Source organism: Gossypium hirsutum, chromosome A03 (assembly GCF_007990345.1).
Source record: "Gossypium hirsutum isolate 1008001.06 chromosome A03, Gossypium_hirsutum_v2.1, whole genome shotgun sequence".
NCBI lineage: Eukaryota > Viridiplantae > Streptophyta > Magnoliopsida > Malvales > Malvaceae > Gossypium > Gossypium hirsutum.
Genome location: NC_053426.1, coordinates 68,741,563 through 68,763,386, shown reverse-complemented (window position 1 = coordinate 68,763,386; position 21,824 = coordinate 68,741,563). Strand labels below are relative to the sequence as shown.

The 21,824-nt window shown below is 36.0% G+C and overlaps 1 non-coding gene across 1 annotated transcript; it reads right to left on the bottom strand.

The window, feature by feature from the left end:
* Positions 1–15,369: 15,369 nt before the first annotated feature.
* Positions 15,370–15,477, bottom strand: LOC121227620 (small nucleolar RNA R71). Its single transcript, XR_005925182.1, has one exon. It is a non-coding gene; the product is annotated as a small nucleolar RNA R71 (small nucleolar RNA).
* Between the last annotated feature and the right edge of the window lie 6,347 nt (positions 15,478–21,824).

Here is a 21,824-nt window from a genome sequence, read left to right as displayed (position 1 = left end):
AAAATTAACATTCAGCCCATAAACCTACCTAAATCAACCAAAGACATAAGCCTAAGCTAGTTCTTCATGAAATTGAAATTTAGACTAGCTTAGCTGAAACACAAAAATCACAACACCTACTCATTCTCATTGCATAAAACTGATTACAATCACCTTATCATGCATCTAAGAAGAATTCACAAACTTTAAACTACTTAAAACTACACAGATTCATGGTTCTGAAATTTCGACAAACAATGGAAATTTTCACGAAAATTCTATAAAACCTTAGAATTATTTAATGAAACTTTAAGGAAATTTTAGAACCTTCTAATCACTTTAAAACATTGTTTTTTATTCAAAATCTAGAATTTCACCATCAACGACCCAATTTTTGACTAACTTTCAATTCAATAGATGGAAACTCTATTTAAAAGGCTAGATATCATCAAAAAATAATAGGAAAATGAATTATTACCTTTGATGAGAGAAAAATAAACGTTAGTGCAAATCCAAGAAAACCTACAAGTTTGAGAGATGGCAAAATTAATGGAGTTTTTCTTGAAATTCCAGGAAGATTTAACACTTGGAAGGTGATGGAAATCAGGAGAATTGAAGTTTGGACAATCAAATTGAATGAATGGTGTTTATGAAAGCAAGGGGATGGCAAAAAGGGTAAGGGAAATATGTTTTTATGAGTTTTGCTGTAGGTGGGCGGAAGAAATAGATCGATTTTTAAAATTTGGTAAATTTACCCTTTTGGTACTCCAAACTTTAACCCTCTTGTTCAAAATAGTCCTCTATTCAAAATTAAAGGTCTTTTGTTCATCATTTTCAAAATTTGATTTAATTTTCTAAAAGTCATAGACGAATTTTTTTTTTTTGATTTACCATGCTTCAAATTTCCAAACACATTTGAGCTAAAATCCCCAAAATACCCTAAAAGATACTAGGCCCAATTTTGGGGCGTGACAACTTTCCCCCTCTAAATAGAATTTCATCCTCAAAATTAACCTAAGCTGATCAAATAAGGATATTTTCGTTTCATTGCATTTTCACCTTCCCAAGTAGCCTTTTTTGTCTTGTGGTTGCACCACAAAACCTTAACCAACAGACCCTCTTATTTCATAAAACATTCTCTTTGTGAGTGAACTGGCATAATTTGGTGTAGCAGAATAAACTAGTTTTTGCTCTTTGGGAGCTTGAATATAAGCATTTCAGTTATGTTTTAATTACATTTAATCAAGTTCATTAAATGGAATAAAATGTGTTATTTGAGTCTTTTATTGACCTTAGAGGCCGGATGAGGCCCAAAGGGGTGTTAATATGTGTTGTGAGTGTGTAGAAGACCATTAGAAGGTGTATTAACACAATACTGGTTGCTAGGTTGCGACACGGAGCATTAGATGTCGCAACATAGAGAGTGGAACTAAAGAAGCCCAAGACTGCCTTCAATGTCGCGACATAGCTTGAGGATGTCGCGACATACCCTTAAGGACACCCTGAAGCTGAACATACTACCTTAGATGTCGTGACATTAGACCTGGTGTGTTGCGACTTTGACTTTGCACGGTAAATTAATACTAGCCAGGGCATTTTGGTCTCTACAATCCAAATTTAAGCTCGGGAATGTCAGCGGACCTAAGGTTAAGGACGATGGCTATTAATCTATAAATAGGCTTAGCTAACACGTGTTATGGACATCTCCTTCTATTGTATAATTTTCTTTTTAGTTTTAATTTTAGTTTTAGTCTTTTTTCCTTTTTCTTAGGTTTTTAATTTTATTCCTTTCTTGTTGTTTATTCTTTGAGGGAGAAATCAGATTCTGAAAATATTCTCAAACTTTTTGAAGATTCTACGCTTAAATTCAATACTATTAGGCTTCGTCTAAAATGTATTCTTGAAACTATTCTTTATGTTTAATCTGTCATTCAAGTTTATATTGCTTACTAGATCTATGAAGAACTAATCCTTCTGTGGGGGATTAGCAAGTAGAGGTATGAATAATTAACTGTTTTGTAGGGATTTCTTAATGGATCAGCTATTCAGAATAGGAATAACCTAAACCCTAGGTCTGACAACCCTAGAAAGTCATCAAGGTGGGAATTAACCCAAAATTGGTATGGCCCATCCGTGTACACCTTAACCCGAAACTGGATTGGACTTTAAGGTCGGAGGATAAGTAGTCCCTACCGACTTAGTATTTCAATGGATGTCTCAAAAGATCCTGATGGGATATTGACTAGTTGTTTGAAAAAGAAAGCCTGAGACAATAGTTAGATAGAATTACTAATGCGAGCTAATCAACCACGCTAGCTTTGATATATATTCTCTTATTTAGTTTCTTGATTTTCATTTATTTAGTTTTCTTTTATGTTCGTGCTTATTATTAGTATATTTTATCAAAATCTCTTCTTTAAATTCTTCGTACTATAAACTGATTAGAGTATTAATTAGATCTAGTTATGTTTAAGTTAAGATTAATGTAACACCCCGTATCCGAGTCCGTCGCCGGAGTCGGACACGAGGGGTTTGCAGACTTATATCACTTCTTTGCACAATCCATTTTAAAAATTTCCAGGCAGTTGGCTAACTGCGTCACTGTCACCTTAAAAATAATATCTTGAGTTTCACAACTCAAAAATCAGTTTCGTAAATTTTCCCTGAAACTATACTCATATTCCCATCTATATATTTTTTTCTAGAATTTTTGGTCGGGCCAATTAGTACAGTTTATTAGTCAAAGTCTCCCATGTTACAGGGATCGACTACACTGACCTTTACGCATTACGACTTGGATATCTCCCTGCACAGAGCTTCAATACTGATGCCGTTTGTTTCTATAGAAGCTAGACTCAGAGAAGAATCTATAAATATATGGCATCACTCCTAATTATCTATGGTTAATTTATAATGAATTTCCAAAGTCGGAACAGGGAATCCAGAAACCATTCTGGCCCTGTCTCACGAGAACCTGAATATCTCTTAACATACTGTCCATATGATCATTTCGTTACTTTCCTATGAAAATAGATTCATCAAGGTTCGTTTAAATAATTTATTCACTATTTAATTCCATTCCTACTATTTTTAGTGATTTTCTAAATCTACATCACTTCTGCTGTCAGCATCTGCCTTTAAGGTAGACTTTACCTATTTCATAGTTTCCATGATTCAACTAGCCCTTTTAGCATAAATAGCACAAATTATGATAGTGATTAACCATTCCCATGGCCAATCCTTGTTAAGCATATCCACACCTTTCAATAACCATATCCATACCAAATGATTGTAACATTATGCTCAAACATATATAAGCCATTTTCGCATGGCTATCCAAAATTATACAAATCCAAAGGGTCCATGACCCACAACAAAAAGGGTAGTCCTATACATGCCATATCCAGAGTTCAACTAAAAGAGTACCAAAAGGGCTTTGATAGTGTGGATGACTTCGACTTCGATGATCCCGAATCCGATATCTAACGAACAAATCTATAAAACAGAGAGCCAAAGCAACGGGGTAAGCATTTTAAAGCTTAGTAAGTTTCAAGTAATTAAATCGGCTTTGACTAAAGTATTACATTCACATAGCTAAATGAATCACTTTATTAATACACATTCTCATAAACATACTTACTTCACATTTCATCAACATATACACACAAGGTATTAACCTATCTAAAAGCCGAAAGTTCGTTAGTCGATTGATCGAATACTATTTAAAACGAATCGACTTTTCCGATGCACACACAAACATACCTTATCGTTTGGGTTTTCCGAGCGTATTAATTGAATTTATTACAGCACAACACGCTCACCTTCAAACCCAAGTTTCTTCGGAATTTAGCCGGATATAACCACAAGCACAATTGCCTTCGGGTCTTAACCCGGGTATAGCAACTCGCACAAATGCCTTCGGGTCTTAGCCCGGATATATCAACTCGCACAAATGCCTTCGGGTCTTAGCCCGGATAAAATCACTAGCATAAATGCCTTCGGGTCTTAACCCGGATAAAATCACTAGCATAAATGCCTTCGGGTCTTAACCCGGATATCATTCAAATGCTCATGCACACATATATCAACAATCATGACACATCCATATTTCATTTTCGTTACTAAGGCTCAAACACAAAACATTTATTAAACCTTTCCAATTTCAGCTCAATAGCCACACACAAAGAGCATGATTTCAATTGGCTTTATAACATAGTCTCTATGCACATTCGGCTATCCGTCATAGTATGACTAATCATTTCAATATAATTCAAGTAGGGTCATTACTCGAAGACTTACCTCGGATGTTGTCGAACGACTTCAATGGCTATTCAATTACTTTTTCCTTCCCTTTATCGGATTTAGTTCCCCTTTGCTCTTGAGCTTAAGTTCAACAAATTTTAAAATAGTCATTAATCGACTATTCAAGTATTACTTTCAGAATATAATATATATAGATTCGACTTTCACACACATAGATTACAGTAAGCTTTATAAAAATCAATAAATAATTCATTAGCAAATTTTCATTAATGTTTACAATATAATTACAATTTCCCTATAAGCTAACTTCCTGAGCAACAGTCACTACAGTTTTTAAAACTGGAGCTACGAAACTCCAAATCAATTGCCGTAAATTTTTCTTGATAGAAGACTCATTTATCTATTATCCATAAAATTTTCAAAATTTTTAGTTTAGCCCAACAATACCAGATTTTTCTTAAAGTTCACCTTGTTTCACTGTTTGACTAAACTGACTATCCTTCACTACGAATCAAATTTCTCATTGTACAGAATTCAAAATATGTTCTTGTTTATTGCATTTGAAACTAGACTCATTAAGGAGTCTAAGCACATAAATTTTATCTTAGGGCCATTTTTGTACAATTTATACTGATTTTATAAAAACAGAATAGGGAATCTAGTAGTCATTTTGACTCAGCCCCACAATACTTCAAATATCTCAAGATCGGTAACTCTTTTGTTTTTATAGTTTCTTTTGTAAGAAACTAGACTCTTCAAGATTTAATGACATAATTTACTCAGCTTCTAATTCAACTCCTACAAATTATGGCGATTTTCCAAAATCACCTTACTGCTGCTGTCCCCAAGCAGATTATTACCAAATCAAATGCTAACATTTGCATTTCACCTTAGTAGCTAGCTTAGCAAACCTTAATTTAACATATAATTGTTCATAACACAATTAAAGCATCCTCTCCATTCCATCAATTCAAAACACATACATTGCCCAATAGTATCCAAAATCATATCCGGCCTTAGTACCCAACTTGTTAGCCGATTTTTCTCCATTTAGCAACTAATGCACATATGTGCTCATTTGTTAGACTCTACTTCACCTAACTGCCATTTTCTTTTTCATCCAAATAACATGAACAACAACCATTTCTTGAACATTTTCCCTTCAACAATTCTTCATAAAACATAAAGACTATAACTCAATCTCATCCTTTAATAACTAAAACCGAATGCTCAAGACACCACACCATTTCAAATTTTGGTCATGGGTTAAGCAAAGAACTTAATGACTAACTAAAAAAATGCTAAAATCCAAGAATCATCCTTGAACTTACCTTGATTTAGCTAACCAGCATAGCTGAATTTTTCAAAGCTTTTCTCTTCTAGGTACGGCAATGAGGAGCAAGGATGGAGAAACTTTGGTTTCTCCTCCCATTAACTAGTATTTTATTAGCCTTATTCCTTATTTCATTTTGTAACATAAAATTATTAGCATAAAATGTTGACACAAAATAATTATAATATGCTTTAGTCCATAACATGGCCGGCCACCATCTAGAATATGGCCAATTTGACATGCAAGTACAAGCATTTTTAACATGCATCAATAGGCCACTTTAACATTTGCCTATCACATTTCTAAATTTTCCCACACAAGTCCTATTTAATAAAATTCACTTACAATTAACAAAATTCAAACATGAAATTTTCACACATGCATATATACATATAATAAGCTTCAAATATGGCGGTTAATTATTTTTATGACTCGGTTTTGTGGTCCCGAAACCACTTTCCGACTAGGGTCACATTTTGGGCTGTCACAACTCTCCCCCACTTAAGAAATTTTCGTCCCCGAAAATCTTACCGGTAAATAGGTTTGGGTATCGTTCTTTCATCGAGCTCTCGGTTTCCCAAGTAGCTTCCTCGATCCCGTGTTTGAGCCATAACACCTTTACTAACGGAACCCTTTTGTTTCGCAACTCCTTCACTTCACGAGCTAGGATACGAATCGGTTCTTCTTCATAACTCAAGTCAGATTGAATTTCAACTTCTGAGGGATTAATCACATGTGACGGATCGGATCTGTAACGTCGAAGCATCGAAACATGAAAGACTTCGTGAATCTTTTCAAGTTCAGGGGGCAAAATCAATCTATACGCAACCGGACCAACTCGTTCGGAGATTTCGTACGGTCCAATGAATCTCGGACTCAACTTGCCTTTACGGCCAAATTTGAGTACCTTTTTCCAAGGCGAAACTTTAAGAAACACTTTATCTCCCACCTGATATTCAATGTCTTTTCGTTTCAAATCCGCATACGATTTCTGACGATCTGTGGCTGTCTTCAGACTTTCACGAATTATTTTTACTTTCTGTTCGGCATCTTTAATCAAATCAACTCCGAAAATTTTACTTTCACCGAGCTCGGTCCAAAACAATGGTGTACAGCATTTACGACCGTACAAAGCCTCGTAAGGTGCCATCTTAATACTTGATTGAAAACTATTGTTGTAAGCAAATTCAATCAAAGGTAAATACCGTTCCCATGAACCACTAAACTCGAGGATGCAACATCTCAACATATCCTCAAGTATCTGAATTATCCGCTCGGATTGACCATCGGTTTGGGGGTGAAAAGCAGTGCTAAAATGCAGCTTGGTACCCAAAGCTTCTTGCAATTTCTTCCAAAATCGTGAGGTGAATCTTGGATCTCTATCCGACACGATAGAAATAGGTACCCCGTGTAATCTCACAATTTGAGAAACATACAATTCGGCTAGTTTATCCAATGAAAAATCCATACACACGGGGATAAAGTGAGCCGACTTAGTCAGTCTATCAACAACAACCCAAATCGCATCCTTCTTACTTGCCGACAATGGCAGTCCGGACACAAAGTCCATTGTGACTCGATCCCATTTCCACTCGAGTATCATGATCGGCTGAAGTAATCCTGAAGGCACTTGATGTTCCGCTTTCACTTGTTGACATATTAAACATCTTGAAACAAAGTCGGAGATGTCTCGTTTCATACCATGCCACCAAAACCGACGTTTCAAATCGTTGTACATTTTCGTACTCCCCGGGTGAATTGACATTCGGCTACAATGGGCTTCGTTCAGAATCATCGAAATGAGTTCTGAATTTCTTAGAACACACAACCGACTTCTGAACCTCAAACAATCGTCATCATCAATTTGAAATTCGGATTCCATATTCGGAACACATTCAGCCCGTTTTGCAACCAATTCATCGTCGACTTTCTGAGCTTCACGAATTTGACGAATCAATAATGGTTTGGCCTTTAATTCAGCTACTAACACATTGTCGGGTAGAACAAACAAGTGCACATTCATCGCTCGTAAAGCAAACATTGATTTCCGGCTTAAGGCGTCCGCAACCACATTAGCCTTTCCCGGGTGGTAATCAATGACAAGCTCGTAATCTTTCAACAACTCAAGCCAACGTCTTTGTCGCGGATTTAAGTCTCTTTGAGTCATCAAATATTTGAGACTTTTGTGATCCGAAAATACATGGCACTTTTCACCAAATAAGTAATGTCGCCATATTTTTAAAGCGAATACGATGGCAGCTAGTTCGAGATCATGGGTCGGATAATTTTTCTCATGTGGCTTTAATTGTCTCGACGCATAGGCCACCACTCGACCTTCTTGCATCAATACGCAACCCAACCCAAGTAGGGATGCGTCACTATAAATGACAAACTCTTTGCCTGATTCGGGTTGCACTAAAATTGGAGCTTCAGTCAAATAAGTTTTTAGTTGATCAAAACTTTTCTGACATTTCTCCGTCCATTCGAACTTAACATCCTTTTGAAGTAGCTTCGTCATTGGTGTGGCTATCATCGAGAAACCTTTGACAAATCGTCGGTAATAACCGGCGAGCCCTAGGAAGCTCCGAACTTCGGTAATATTTCTTGGGTCAACTCGAATACCCGATGCGGATACCACATGACCCAAGAAGCTAACCTCTCTTAACCAGAACTCACACTTACTGAACTTAGCATATAACTACTTATCCCGCAAAATTTGCAACACTAGTCTCAGGTGCTCAGCATGTTCGGTCTCATCTCTTGAATAGACCAAGATGTCATCAATGAACACAACTACGAACCGATCCAAATATGGTCTGTAGATCCGATTCATCAAATCCATAAATACCGCAGGTGCATTAGTGAGCCCAAACGGCATCACTAAGAACTCGTAGTGACCATATCTCATTCTGAAGGCAGTTTTGGGTATATCCGAATCTCGAATTCGCAACTGATAATAGCCCGATCTCAAATCTATTTTTGAGAACACTGAGGCTCCCTTCAGTTGGTCGAACAAATCATCGATACGCGGTAACGGATATTTGTTCTTTATTGTCACTTTATTCAGCTGACGATAGTCAATGCACAACCTCATGGTTCCGTCTTTCTTTTTCACGAACAATACTGGTGCACCCCAAGGTGAGAAGCTTGGTCGAGCGAAACCTCTATCCGTCAATTCTTGCAACTGAGCTTTCAACTCTTTTAACTCGGTTGGTGCCATACGATACGGAGCTATCGAAATCGGCGTAGTCCCAGGTACAAGCTCAATACCAAACTCTATCTCTCGAACAAGTGGTAAACCCGGTAATTCTTCAGGAAAAACATCCGGGTATTCACAAACCACCGGCACAGATTCGGGTTTCTTTTCTAATTCTTTGTCATCAAGTACATACGCAAGGTATGCTTCGCACCCTTTTCTTACATATTTCTGGGCCAACATTAAGGATATTACAGCTGGCAACCCATCCAAGTCCGTAGACTCAACTCGGATTACTTCTTTATTTGCGCACCTCAAATCAATAGTCTTGCTTTTGCAATTCACAACCGCATCATGCACGGTCAACCAATCCAACCCGAGAATAACATCAAATTCATCAAACGGGAAAAGCATCAAGTCCGCCAGAAAACAGGAACCTCGAATTACTAGGGGACATTTCTTACAAACTTTGTCGACAAGCACGTAACGACCCAAGGGATTTGACACCCGAATTACGAACTCAGTAGACTCAATAGGTAAAGTCTTACTGGATGCTAAGGTTTCACATATGTAAGAATGAGTAGAACCGGGGTCAATCAAAGCAATTACATTAGTATCAAAGAGAGTAAAAGTACCGGTAATAACATCAGGCGAAGAAGCATCCTCGCGGGCACGTATAGCATAAGCTCTAGCAGGCGCATGAGCCTCGGATCTGGTCGTAGCATCTCTAGATCCTCTCTGACCACCACTAGCATTGCCCGTATTTCTAGATGGTCTACCTCGAGCAGTGGTAGCACCCGGTTTCCCACTCTGATTTACATTCTGTTCAGACAGCCTCGGGCAATCTTTAATGAAGTGGTCAACTGATCCGCACTTGTAACAGGAGCGGTCATGGAATCTACAACTCCCCAAATGTCATTTACCGTAATGTCGACATTCCGTTCTGTCTCGACGTTCATTCCCAACACTGGCAACCGAAGTGCCTCGTGTACCCACAGGGGGTCGATCACGATCTCGTCTAAAAAGGCCCGGAGTGCCTCTAGACCGGCCCACATCATCTCAAAATTTCTTCGATGCCTGTTGAAGAGACTTTCCCGAGGATCTTTTACGAAACTCTCCAGTTCCCACATCAACTTTTTGTTTTTCTTTTCTAAGCTCTTCGGCTTTACAAGCTCGCTCGACAAGTACTACGAACTCTCGTATTTCAAGAATGCCAACGAACATTTTTATATCTTCATTCAGCCCATCCTCGAAGCATTTACACATGATAGCCTCGAATGAAACACATTCCCGAGCGTATCTACTAAGTCTAACAAATTTTCGCTCGTAATCAGTAACTGACATAGAACCTTGCTTAAGCTCAAGAAATTCCTTCCGTTTTTATCAACAAATCTTTGACTGATATACTTTTTCCGAAACTCAGTTTGGAAAACTCCCAAGTTACTTGCTCTCGGGGCACAACAGAAGTCAGAGTACTCCACCAATAGTAGGCAGAATCGCGTAGCAAGGAGATAGTACACTTTAGGCATTCATCGGGTGTACAAGATAGCTCATCGAGTACCCGGATAGTGTTGTCCAACCAAAATTCAGCTTGCTCGGCATCGTCGCTATCCGTAGCTTTAAATTCAGTAGCCCCATGTTTTCGGATTCTATCAACTGGGGGCTTATTTGACCTTATTTGGTCAGTTACCGGAGGTATTGTAGGTGCGGGGGTGGTATTTGTCGGGAATGGAGGTTGTGGAATAGCCGTATTAGTTCGAATGTATTGGTTGAACCAATCATTCATCACGCTATAGAAAGCTTGTCTAGCTTCATCATTCGGGTTACTAGCATTAGGTTGAGAGTCCACCGGTGCTGTCCCTTGTGCGGGAGCAGGCGCTACACTCTCAAGATCATCAGCTACCGCTCGGTCGGGATCGGGATCCATTACTATAAATAAACACATTTGCAAATGTCAGAAATCACCACACTATCAAATAATCACATAAAATGGCATGTATAGCTAGACCCAACGCATTACGGTAGTCCTAGAATCGACTAAACCTGGCTCTGATACCAATAAAATTGTAACACCCGTACCCGAGTCCGTCGCTGGAGTCGGACACGAGGGGTTTGCAGACTTATATCACTTCTTTGCACAATCCATTTTAAAAATTTCCAGGCAGTTGGCTAACTGCGTCACTGTCACCTTAAAAATCATATCTTGAGTTTCACAACTCAAAAATCAGTTTCGTAAATTTTCCCTGAAACTAGACTCATATTCCCATCTACATACTTTTTTTCTAGAATTTTTCGTTGGGCCAATTAGTACAGTTTATTAGTCAAAGTCTCCCATGTTATAGGGATCGACTACACTGACCTTTGCGCATTACGACTTGGATATCTCCCTACACAGAGCTTCAATACTGATGCTGTTTCTTTCTATAGAAACTAGACTCAGAGAGGAATCTATACATATATGACATGACTCCTAATTATCTTTGCTTAATTTATAATGAATTTCCAAAGTCGGAACAGGGAATCCAGAAACCATTCTGGCCCTATCTCACGAGAACCTGAATATCTCTTAACATACTATCCATATGATCGTTTCGTTACTTTCCTATGAAAATAGATTCATCAAGGTACGTTTACATAATTTATTCACTATTTAATTCCATTCCTACTATTTTTAGTGATTTTCTAAATCTACATCACTGCTGCTGTCAGCATCTGCCTTTAAGGTAGACTTTACCTATTTCATAGTTTCCATGATTCAACTAGCCCTTTTAGCATAAATAGCACAAATTATGATAGTGATTAACCATTCCCATGGCCAATCCTTGTTAAGCATATCCACACCTTTCAATAACCATATCCATACCAAATGATTGTAACATTATGCTCAAACATATATAAGCCATTTTCGCATGGCTATCCAAAATTATACAAATCCAAAGGGTCCATGACCCACAACAAAAAGGGTAGTCCTATACATGCCATATCCAGAGTTCAACTAAAAGAGTACCAAAAGGGCTTTGATAGTGTGGATGACTTCGACTTCGATGATCCCGAATCCGATATCTAACGAACAAATCTATAAAACAGAGAGCCAAAGCAACGGGGTAAGCATTTTAAAGCTTAGTAAGTTTCAAGTAATTAAATCGGCTTTGACTAAAGTATTACATTCACATAGCTAAATGAATCACTTTATTAATACACATTCTCATAAACATACTTACTTCACATTTCATCAACATATACACACAAGGTATTAACCTATCTAAAAGCCGAAAGTTCGTTAGTCGATTGATCGAATACTATTTAAAACGAATCGACTTTTTCGATGCACACACAAACATACCTTATCGTTTGGGTTTTCCGAGCGTATTAATTGAATTTATTACAGCACAACACGCTCACCTTCAAACCCAAGTTTCTTCGGAATTTAGCCGGATATAACCACAAGCACAATTGCCTTCGGGTCTTAACCCGGGTATAGCAACTCGCACAAATGCCTTCGGGTCTTAGCCCGGATATATCAACTCGCACAAATGCCTTCGGGTCTTAGCCCGGATAAAATCACTAGCATAAATGCCTTCGGGTCTTAACCCGGATAAAATCACTAGCATAAATGCCTTCGGGTCTTAACCCGGATATCATTCAAATGCTCATGCACACATATATCAACAATCATGACACATCCATATTTCATTTTCGTTACTAAGGCTCAAACACAAAACATTTATTAAACCTTTCCAATTTCAGCTCAATAGCCACACACAAAGAGCATGATTTCAATTGGCTTTATAACATAGTCTCTATGCACATTCGGCTATCCGTTATAGTATGACTAATCATTTCAATATAATTCAAGTAGGGTCATTACTCGAAGACTTACCTCGGATGTTGTCGAACGACTTCAATGGCTATTCAATTACTTTTTCCTTCCCTTTATCGGATTTAGTTCCCCTTTGCTCTTGAGCTTAAGTTCAACAAATTTTAAAATAGTCATTAATCGACTATTCAAGTATTACTTTCAGAATATAATATATATAGATTCGACTTTCACACACATAGATTACAGTAAGCTTTATAAAAATCAATAAATAATTCATTAGCAAATTTTCATTAATGTTTACAATATAATTACAATTTCCCTATAAGCTAACTTCCTGAGCAATAGTCACTACAGTTTTTATAACTGGAGCTACGAAACTCCAAATCAATTGCCGTAAATTTTTCTTGACAGAAGACTCATTTATCTATTATCCATAAAATTTTCAAAATTTTTAGTTTAGCCCAACAATACCAGATTTTTCTTAAAGTTCACCTTGTTTCACTGTTTGACTAAACTGACTATCCTTCACTACGAATCAAATTTCTCATTGTACAGAATTCAAAATATGTTCTTGTTTATTGCATTTGAAACTAGACTCATTAAGGAGTCTAAGCACATAAATTTTATCTTAGGGCCATTTTGTACAATTTATACTGATTTTATAAAAACAGAACAGGGAATCTAGTAGTCATTTTGACTCAGCCCCACAATACTTCAAATATCTCAAGATCGGTAACTCTTTTGTTTTTATAGTTTCTTTTGTAAGAAACTAGACTCTTCAAGATTTAATGACATAATTTACTCAGCTTCTAATTCAACTCCTACAAATTATGGCGATTTTCCAAAATCACCTTACTGCTGCTGTCCCCAAGCAGATTATTGCCAAATCAAATGCTAACATTTGCATTTCACCTTAGTAGCTAGCTTAGCAAACCTTAATTTAACATATAATTGTTCATAACACAATTAAAGCATCCTCTCCATTCCATCAATTCAAAACACATACATTGCCCAATAGTATCCAAAATCATATTCGGCCTTAGTACCCAACTTGTTAGCCGATTTTTCTCCATTTAGCAACTAATGCACATATGTGCTCATTTGTTAGACTCTACTTCACCTAACTACCATTTTCTTTTTCATCCAAATAAGATGAACAACAACCATTTCCTTTTTCATCCAAATAACATGAACAACAACCATTTCTTGAACATTTTCTCTTCAACAATTCTTCATAAAACATAAAGACTATAACCCAATCTCATCCTTTAATAACTAAAACCGAATGCTCAAGACACCACACCATTTCAAATTTTGGTCATGGGTTAAGCAAAGAACTTAATGACTAACTAAAAAAAATGCTAAAAATCCAAGAATCATCCTTGAACTTACCTTGATTTAGCTAACCAGCATAGCTGAATTTTTCAAAGCTTTTCTCTTCTAGGTACGGCAATGAGGAGCAAGGATGGAGAAACTTTGGTTTCTCCTCCCATTAACTAGTATTTTATTAGCCTTATTCCTTATTTCATTTTGTAACATAAAATTATTAGCATAAAATGTTGACACAAAATAATTATAATATGCTTTAGTCCATAACATGGCCGGCCACCATCTAGAATATGGCCAATTTGACATGCAAGTACAAGCATTTTTAACATGCATCAATAGGCCACTTTAACATTTGCCTATCACATTTCTAAATTTTCCCACACAAGTCCTATTTAATAAAATTCACTTACAATTAACAAAATTCAAACATGAAATTTTCACACATGCATATATACATATAATAAGCTTCAAATATGGCGGTTAATTATTTTTATGACTCGGTTTTGTGGTCCCGAAACCACTTTCCGACTAGGGTCACATTTTGGGCTGTCACAATTAATTTAGTTCTCACCTCCTTTGGGTATGATCCTCAGAGTACTTACCTTCTCTGTTGTAACTATATTTTAACCTGACCCGTATACTTACTAATACCATTTTTCCACATCTTTTGTTCAAAATTTCTACTTTGGACGTTGGTACGTATGAAGGCGATCAAGTTGTTGACGCCCTTTCCAGGGAGGCAACGTCACTATATTGGTTTTAATTTTTGCAAATTAGTAGAATAATTAGGAAATTTTTAGGTTATGGTTACGAATTTAATTTTCTTTTCTTTTTTTACTAATCTTATCTTTTTGGGTTTAGTGTTTGACTCGTAGTAGGGGAACACCTATAGAGCCAGTCACAGATCCTGAGAGAATAATTCAAAAAAATCGTTAACAACAACAGTAGCAGCAACCAATATAGAATCAATTACCTGTTAAAGGGAGTTTTCCACCATGTGAGAATCTGTTGTTTGACGAGGCTAACAATCTTGAAGATCCACCACCACCGCTACTGTAGCTACCTATAAATCTAAACATGGCACGTAACAAGAGGGCTCTAAAGGAGTATGAATTATCAAATCTGGATATGGTTCAGTGAAGTATAACGAGGCCAGCTACCACAACCAATAATTTTGAAATAAAGCCAGCTATGATCCAAAATTATTTGTAGTTTCGTGGAACAATGATAAAGGATCTGAGCCAGCATTTAAAATGGTTCCTCCAACTTTGTGATACCTTTTAGTATAATGGGGTCAATGATGACTCTATTCATCTTTGGTTGTTCCCCTTTTCATTGATCAATAATGCTTTTTCTTAACTAGATTTGTAGGCACTGGGATCAATCACGATGTGGGATGAACTTGCAAGGAAATTCATACAAAAGTTCTTCCCCATTAACAAGACGATCCAACTAAGAAGGGAAATTTTTTATGTTTAAATAATTAGAGGGGGAAAGCTTTTACAAAGCATGGGACCGTTTTAAGATGCTAATTTAGAAGTGCCCACACCATGGATTGCCTGAGTGGTTATAATTGCAAATTTTTTACAATGGTTTGGATTTATATTCAATGTCAGTATTAAATGGAGCAGCAAGAGGAGCCTTAATGAACATAACATATAAGGATGCATACGAATTGATAAAAGGTATGGCAATGAATTCCTACTAGTGGCCAACCGAATGATATACATAACGACCAAATACCATCTACAGTGAAGACTGTCTAGGAGGATAGTTGATATCAACAAATAGTGAACATAATCAACCAAATAGAGGCTGAGAAAAGTACATCATCTATCTATGGAGGATACAAACCACTCTTTTATTATATTAACAATCCTGCTGAGGATGTGAACTGCATCAAGAATAGGACTGGGAATCCCTATTCAAATACATACAATTCCAGATGGAAAGATCACCCGAACCTGAGATAAGGAGGAAAACAAGGAGGTAATAGTTATAATTCAGTTAAAAGCACTAACTATCAAATTCCTTATTTGTAAAAACCTTAGGAAAGAGCCAACCTAAATGACCATATTGTATGTGGTTAATGTCTGGATAAAATAGACAGAGAGTTGTAGCTAATGAGAATGTAAGTGAAACATGTGCAGTCTGACTGCACTAATTCAACAAGAACATTGACTAAACTGAAAGATCAAATGAGCCAATTCATAAGCATGACAAGGGATGTAAAAAGGCAAATTGGCATAGGTATTCCTAGTAATACCGAAAATAATCATCCCAAAGAAGGGAATGAGCACGTGAAAGCAATAGTGCTCTGATCAGGTAAAGTACTAAGTAGCCCAAAAAACCTAAATTAGGAGGTAAATATGGAGAATAATGACGATATTCAAGAAAGATCCCCAGAAGCAGAAAATGAACCTTAACTAGAGGAAGAAATTGCACTAGCAATTGAGCCAAAGATGGAAATAACCAAACATTATTTTGTTGCAAAAATATCGTTTCTTGCAAGACTAAAAGAGAAGCAAAAGTAGGACAAAGACGAGTTTGTAAGTTTTCTGAACTTGTTCAAAATGTTAAACCTTAACTTGCCCTTGATTGAATTGATTAAGAAAGTCCCTAGTATGCCAAGTTTTTAAAGGAAATTAGGTGTAGGAAGATTAAGGTAGGTGAACAAGTTAATATAAATGCTTCTTGTAGTGCTATTATTTCGAGACAAGTTCCCGAAAAACTGAAAGACTCGAGAAGTTTTACTATTCCCATAGAGATAGGGAGCATTCATTTTAATAGAGCTTTATGTGATCTAGGAACTATTATTAATTTAATGCCTCTATCCATCTTTTGAAAAAATCAGGTTAAAGGACCTAAAAAATACCCAGATAACACTACAATTGGCCAACAGATCCTTAGTGCATCCGAAAGGAGTACTAAAAGATGTGTTTGTCAAAGTGCATAGCTTTATAGTTCTGACTGGCTTTGTCATTCTAGATTTTGAATAAGAGAGAGATATCGATCTTGCTAGGTAGACCATTTCTAGCCACCTCTAGGTCTACCATTGATTTAGAAAAAATGAATTAACCAAGAAAATCAATGGTAAGACTAAAATCTTTAAATGTGGTCACCAACAGAGGGGTAAGGTATAAGGAAGTTAGGGGAGCATTGCAATGAACTATCTATTCTTAACAATCCTGAGTCAAGGGATGTACTCCTTTAATCATGCAGGTCAAAAAAACAAGTTTAAAGAAAGGGATAAACAAACAAAGGTGGAGTGGCATGATGGGCGATAGACTTATACTGATAGAACCAGAGAATTGTCCTTTTGTAAAATAATGATGCTGTCAGATGAATCTGGCAGTTAAACATAAATTATTTGAATTGATTTTTAACCTTTTGTAAATTATAGAATATTTAGATAACTCTTTAGTATAAAATTTAAGTTTTATTAACTTTATGTTTTATAGAACCTGTAACAGTCTAGAAATTGGAATTTTCGGTGAAAAAAGAGCCAATGTCACAACACGGTAAGCTCTGTCACAACACTAAAGGAAAATTTGATGGAATTAAGGAAACCACTTTGACGTACACCCAGGAATCCAAAAGTCCAGAGCGTGTCGCGACAACGAACCCTGGTGTCGCGACAAAGGTAAACTTTTAGGGATGTTACGACACGAAACCCTTGTGTCATGACATTGCTACAATTTTCTATAGGGTTGACTCGACCCATTCGCATAACTTGATGACTTAAACCCCACTTTACCCAATTTTTAACCTTCAAAATACTATTTTATAACCTAAATACATATTGTTCCATTATTTAAACATCTCTTAACACTTTTAATTTCCCAAAACCTCTTAAATCCTTTAAAACCTAAAACTCACTTTTCTTTTTTTCTTTTTGATTTGTTTGGAAATTTTATTCTTTCAAAGCTTATTCAGTACAAGAAAGAATAGGAGCATCTGAGGGAACGATGAACAAACATATGTGATGAGGAATCTAATGACTTATACGAGGTTAAGGGTTCCTAACTCAACTTTTACTGTTCCATTGAACTTAATTTCTTGATATTTCATTAGTGAGTAAAAATAAAACATCATTCCTCCTAGAAAAGTTCAAAAAACTAATGGACCGAAATCATCAACAGTTTTGAATCCCTCTAATTTTACAAACCTAAGTGTTGAAAAATATTTTGTTGAAACAAGGGCAAACCTTTATCTAAGAGAGGGGATTTGATCCGTCAATGATTCTTTGTAAGGAAATATGAACTTTGGTTAGATATCATATGTGGGAACATTTCTGGATGATCCCAAAAGACATCACTATGGACCCTATTTTCAAGAATTGTATGCATCCTTATAGGACCAAGAGTCTAGAAATACCAAAAGTCATATGCGGCAAACGGTATCTGTGCGAAGGAAAGAAGTGCGAGTAACCCCTTGAATTATTTATGATTTTTATAATGCCCTATACTATGAAAAAGATTTTATTGATGAAACTGATTTAGAGTATTTTTGAGACATAGATATGGATAACATAAACTTTTTAACTAAAGGAGGGGACAAATGAAAATGTTGCCTAAGTACCAACATCCCAACCTCCTTTCATCAAGCTATAATGTTTCCTAAAGCTAAAATGTGAATTTAATTTTTATACACACAAGTTGTTCCTACTTTAAATGTTTCTAATGTAAATATTTTTGAAGCGGTGCTACCTTACGCTATTTTATAGAAAAAACAAATATGCATTGGGAAATAGATTTACTAAAATCTGAAGAGATGTGTCAGTGGCCAGAAAGTGGGAGTTTTGTTCCCTCACTTAGTGATTGCCTTATGCAAAAAAGCAAGCATTCCAATGGTGTCCATAGAATAATCAATGAAGCCATCCCAAAGCATCATTGGTGACACTCTGTTTACACAATACGTTGAACTTTAGGTAAAGCAGATAAAATAGTGGAACAAACACTAACAAGTGGTGACAAAAGCTCTGGCTTTGTCTCAAAAGAGAGGAAAATCAATTGCTCAACAAGAAGTTAGAGAGAGCAATCATCCAAAACTGGATTGAATGATACATTGGATGCAGGAATATAGTCCAATCTTTTAGGAATATAGTCTCAAAAGAGGCGCGTGAAAGCAAAGAGGAAGGAGAGGAAACGATGGATTTTGAGGAAGATGATTGAACCTTGTTAAAGTTTTGTTTTTAAGGATTGTATTAATTCTTGGATGATTTTAATTTGATTTTTCTTTAGAGTAGGATTAATAGTAAATTATTAGTTGTTTTGTGTATTGTTCTAATTCTCTATATAGGAACCCCACATGGAGGAGGCACAATAATTAGAGCTTTCAATGAGCAATAAAGGAAGCACCCACCAGTAGCCTATGGAACTATCACAATAAATCAGGTAACTTTTTTCCTTATCTTTTTAAGGGCTACACATTGCAGACAATGTGTTCTCTAAAGTGTGGGGGGTAACATAGAATATTTGTTTTTGAATTTTTATTCTTTTCTTTGATTTTTTTATCATCTATGTGCTTAAGCTTGTAGAAATATAAGTGATTGGTTAGGAGCATGTACATAGGTTGATTGTACTTACAAATAAATTTGGCATGAGTATAGGTGATTTTAAACTTTTGATTATTAGACTATTAAGTTTTATATATTACATTGTAAATAGGCATTAAAGCAATTGGATGTACCAAATGATGTAGAGAATATAAGGAAATGAGCATGCTAGTTTGAATGATAAATTGTTGAATTTGTGTTTGTTTGATTGACTGGAGTTGTGGATATTGAGATACCTAGGGATAACCTAAGGCATTCCTTGGAATACACCTAGAGCCAAAAAGCTAACCATGTTATCTATCTTTAGCACCTATTTTTGAGCAAGAAAACACTTCTTGATGAACCTTTATATAAAATCTGAGCCAAAATATAAATTTGTACTTATCCTTTTCTGTTGGTCCTAAACTGTACGACTATAGACATTTGGCCATATGTATTGAGGGTTAAGTAGATACATTATGGTGGATTTTGTAAAAATAAAGTGAAATAGGAGGGATCAATGTGATATAGTAATTATAGGTTAGCCAATATGTGCAACAAAAGAAAATTTCAAAAAAATAAAATCAAAATGAGTAGAAAAAATACTTGAAAAGTAAGAGCATTTGTGAGTGATACATATTGAAAAAGAAAAGAAATGTGACAAAGTCACAAAAGTAGAAAGCCTTGTTCATTAGTGACTTCTTATAGGGAGAAATAAGGAAGGTGAGAGAAAAAAAACATAAGGTGGTGAGTAGGAAAGGGTTACTAATGGGGAGAATAGGGGACAATATGATGTGCCAAACTATTTTCATTCTTGAAACTATTTGATGCTTACTATTATTAAAATCCATACCTGTCCTAAACCTCAGAACATTACAAGCCAAAAAGTCCTATGTGATCTAGGTAGATGTATTCACAATTCGAAATTATACTGAATAATTGCATTTATAATTGTTTGTATTCTGCTAGGATAATTAAATTACTTGGATAATCTATTGATGGACTCCCACATTTAAGGCCCTTAAAGCTTGTATGTTTTGTAATATACTAAACTTAGGTGTCTAACAGCAATAGTGGTAAGTCAGTTATATCTCATGCTAAGATTATATGTGAATATGAAATGCCTATTCATGTGCTCCAAAGCTAACAATTGTACAATACTTGCTCAAGGGTCATATTTCCATCTATTGTTTTTGTTTGTATTGCTTAAGGACAAGCAATGAAATAAGTGTGGGGGAGTTTGATTTGTCGTAAGTCAATGTAGTAGATTAAAATGGTTCTCGCACTTTGGGAGCTTGAATATAATAATTTTAGTTATGTTTTAATTACATTTCAACAAGTTAGTTAAGTGGAATAAAATGTGTTATTCGAGTTTTTTATTGAACTTAGAGGCTAGATGAGAACCAATGGTGAGCTAATATGTTTTGCAAGTGTGTATGAGACCATTATAAGGCGTATTAACTCAATACTAGTAGCTAACTTACAATACAGAGTATTAGATGTCGCAACATAGGGAGTAGAACTGAAAAAGCCCTAGACTGCCTTTAATGTTGTGACATACCCCTGAAGACAACCTGAAGTTTAACAAATTACTCTTGATGTCACGACACAGGACCTGGTGTGTTGTGACATCACATCTGTACTGAAAATTAATACGAGCCAATGGTTTTTTGGTCAACACAATCCAACTCTAAGATCGAGAACATTAGTTGACCTAGGGTGAAAGACGACGACCATCCTAAATCTATAAATAGGCTCAGCTAACACATATTAAGGAAATCTCTTTCTATTATAAAATTTTCTCTTTAGTTTTAGCCTTTAGTTTTTCTTTTTCTTAGGTTTTAGATTTTATTCTTTTCTTGTTATTTATTCTTTGGGGAGAAATTAGATTTTGAAATTATTCTCAAACTCTGAAAGGATTTTGCGCTTAAATTCAATACAACTAGGCTTCTTCTAAACTCTATTCTTGAAATTGTTCTTTATGTTCAATCTTTTAGTCAAGTTTAGATTGTTTACTAGATCCATGAAGAAGTAATCCTCCTGTGGAGGATTAGCAAGTGGAGGTATGAATAATTAATATTTTGTAGTGATTTCTTAACGGATTAGCTGTTCAGGACAAGAAGAACCTAACCAGACAACCTTAGGAATTGATCATGGTAGGAATTAACCCAAATTTGGTATGGCCTCTCTGTGAACACTTTAAACTTAAATCGATTTAGATTGTGAGGTCGGAAGATAAGTAGTCCTTGCCGACTTAGTATTTTAGTGGACATATCAGAAGATCTTGCTGGGATATTGACTAGTTGATTGAAAAAGAAAGCCCGAGACAATAGTTGGTTAGAATTACAAAAAAGAGCTAATCAACCAT